This window comes from Pelophylax lessonae (genome assembly GCF_965119305.1).
Source record: "Pelophylax lessonae genome assembly, chromosome: 13".
NCBI classification, from domain to species: domain Eukaryota; kingdom Metazoa; phylum Chordata; class Amphibia; order Anura; family Ranidae; genus Pelophylax; species Pelophylax lessonae.
Window position 1 is genome coordinate 100,857,028 of NC_138780.1, and position 3,608 is coordinate 100,860,635.

Below are 3,608 nucleotides of genomic sequence, written 5' to 3' on the forward strand. Positions count from 1 at the left end.
ACTTCATCAGTCTGTCTATACCTGTATTCATCAAATACTCTATAGCCTCAAAGTTGTAGATCAGCAGTGGGCGACCTAAGGCACTGCTGCCTCTAAATGCTAGTCTCACCAAATTTAAAGTGAGATGTTACTACTGTTCTCACTCTTTTTCTTGCTTGAGGCTCTAACATGAGGAAACAAAATCCTGTCAAGATAGCCACTTCCAAATACAGACACAGTGTAGAACACAGCATCAAAGCATGGTGAGTTAGTAATTAGGAAAGATTAACTGCAGGGATATACTGGTGAATAGTCCTTTCCCTATACTTGCCTTTTTGGGCACAATTTCCAGAGTTTAGTTTCTATTTAAAGCATATCCAGACACAAAGGCAAAAATGTAATATATTGCACTTTTCCAGTTCCTAAATGTGGTGGCTGCATGTGTTTTCTTTTTTGAAGCTCTTTTATTTTATTTTTTAGCTTGAGATCCTGCCAGTAATACACATCCAGTCCTAGGAAGTCCCCATCTTAATCCACAATGTGCTGCAAGTAAACAGTCCAGACTGTGGAAAACAAATTGCACTAGACAGACTTCCTGCCCCTGTGTCTGTGGCTGTAACAGAGTGGGGCTGCATGCACAGAAGTAGACAGTTGGTGTGGAGTCCCCAAAGAGTATTGGGCTGAGCACTTTATTTGTGAATGTATTTGCCATAGCTCCCAACTGTCCCTGATTTCGAGAGATTGTCCCTGATTTGGAACAAAGTCCCTCTGCCCCTTTTTCATCCACATTTTTTCCTTAATTTTGGTCTGATCTATACAGTTGTATACAAAATGCATTTTGTATCTTTTCATAAAGTGTTTCCAGTGCTAAACCTTTCATCCAATTTCTAAATTGCTGCATTTGTGAATTCCAAACGCCAATATAAAGGAAAAGTAGTGGTTAAAAAAAAAGCACTTGCGGGTTTAACTAATTCTTTTTTTTTTTTTATAATTCTTCTTTAGGGGATGTGACAGGGGGTGTGTCCTATGCCTACATACATTTGCTACTAGGTGTCTCTCGTTCTCATCTCAAAAAGTTGGGAGGTATGTACACTGAACAAAAAAAAGGGGATAGGTGTATGATGGGATGCCCACTTGACTGGAACAAAGTCTCTTCAGGTACACTTTAACTATAACACTCACTGTGTACACTCCTCTTCCTCCAGAATATCCCTTGCTTGCAGAAAGACTGTTTAGGTGGGATCTGACAGGGCAGATCTGTCAGATCTAACAAAAGCCCATTACCACCTCTTCAGGCACTGCCAGCCCACCTGGTTACAGCTACCCCTTTCACTAGTCCTTAAGGATAATCTTCCACAGTCCTCCCAGACTGACTCTACAGCCATCCCAGACTGCCAATTCTCAGTCATCTCAGGCTGTCTCTCAGTCCTCCGCGACTGTCTCACTTACCAGCCACACGGCTGTCTTCTTCCTGGAGATTTCCTGGACATGCTCGCTGGCTTCTGCTGTTCTCACTACTGCTCCCATGCCTCTGGACAGGACTCCTCCTTGTGTTTTCAGAGGATGCCTCCAGCACCGGAGCCCCAGGCCCAAGGTCACCCCCCAGACTAGGGTTTACCCTCAAGGGCCCACCGACAGCCTTCTCAGCACTCCATCTCCAGCTTCCACTCAAACTCACACTGCCCCTGCTTGCTGACTCTGTATTAAAGAGGTGCCCTTCCCCTGCTAGCCCATTTGGGTGGGTATTGACTGGGGCCCCCATCAAAACTCCAAGAAAAAAAAAATTCCCCCATTAAAATGGGACTTTTATTTTATTTGTAGAAAAAGTAATTATGGTTGCATAACCAAAACAAATGAATTTCAGAGATCTAAGACTCTTTTAGGAAATCTCTGCACTGTGAAGTTTGTATGGTCTAAGGATGAAAAATTGTGTCACATTATCCAGAACACATAGTTGTACACATATATATAGCAAAGAGTGGGTTCAAAACATAATACTCCCATGACATCCCCACATACTGGTATGACCTATCACATCATAAAAAAAAAATAAACTGCCAATACATCCAAAAGGTCTCCTGAAATGGTAAAGGAGGGGTGGATTGCCTTGGACCAGTCGGAGATCACTCAGCATGCACTGAGACCACCTGGTACCAGACATAAAATGGAGGAAAAGTGTAAATACTGTAGATGTATATGGGGTATCAGTAGAGACCAAATGTAGTATGTGTAAAAACATAATCCTAAGATACTGCGCTGTAAATCACATACCCAGTCTGTTGTGTGTCCAAGGTAGGTTTATAGGGCGGTGTATATAGAAAAAGTGCAAACGTGCATCAGTTTCCCCTCTATTAGGCAAGAGGGTAGGGATAGTCCACAGGTGGATCTAAAGATAAAATGTAAATACACTTTAGCTGGCTAAACAGGGTATATTTATATTAGAACAAGTAATAAATACTGATGGGAGACAGTCACCCCCATATAGTAATGACATTCAGACACAGTATACAAGTGTATGTAAGTTATAGGAGATTAACTCTTGTCTGTTTCTTTTAGCCTCTCTGTATGGAGTGATGGATCAGTGCTAGTGTGCCTACTCTGGAGCCTTAAACAGGGCGGTGAAAATTACTGATCTCTACCTAGTGTATGTAAGAAGGAGTACTATGTGTGCAGTGTTCCCCCACAGTAGTGGGCGCCATTACCAGGTCCCCCTAGTTTTGGCATGCGGCATAGCCCTGCTCACCACCAAGGGCGGCGACATGTGCAGGATGACGCGCTCAAGAGCCGGCTTGGATGTTGCCAAGCAACAAGGAAGAAGTGAGGGAGTAGAAGCATCTCGCTCAGGGGACACACCCTGAGCCCCCTGATCCTCCACCAGCTAGCAAAAAATGGCCAACACTGTCCCTGACAGTCGATAAGGCCGAGGCAATGTTGTCCACGCGTGGCGCGTGGCGCAAAGGGCGCTTATGCCCGGCAGGTGTCCACATTCCTGAAAAAAAGGCAGCTTCTCATAACCCCCCTCCCATTCTTCTGGAAGTTTCTCCAACGTTCCAACAAGTAGGGGGGGGGGTACAAGAGGTTCTGCCTGATGAGTCACACACCTTAACTCATATTCAAATTTGTCTAAACTACAAAAACCTATGTACACTACTTAGCACTCTACACTAGAGGGTGTTACATTTATACAGCAGAATGTTTTGGGAACACAATTTATTAGCTAGAGCTAATAATACACATATTCATTTAGCAGTAGTTCATTGTTTGGGTTTACATAACCTGTAAGAAACTGAAGAACTGCATTATCAATTATTATCTGCAGCAGTGTAAACAAATGACATATCTTCTGTACCCTAAAATCTCTTAGGGAGTTATAATAACTGGGGAAACCATTAAAATTTGGCATTCTAGGTAGCCTCCCCAACATTTGAGAAGTCACCATATGGTTTTGCAACAGCCACACAAACCTAAAATATGAATTATTTGAATATGGATAATTTTCTGCAGTTAGGTTTTTAATTACAAAATGATGTTACAGATACACAGAACAAAGAGCTATTTTTTTCTACTAATCTAAAATACTCAAAGTGATTCATCGTTTTTCCTTCTCTTTTTTTTTTTTGTGGTTGTTT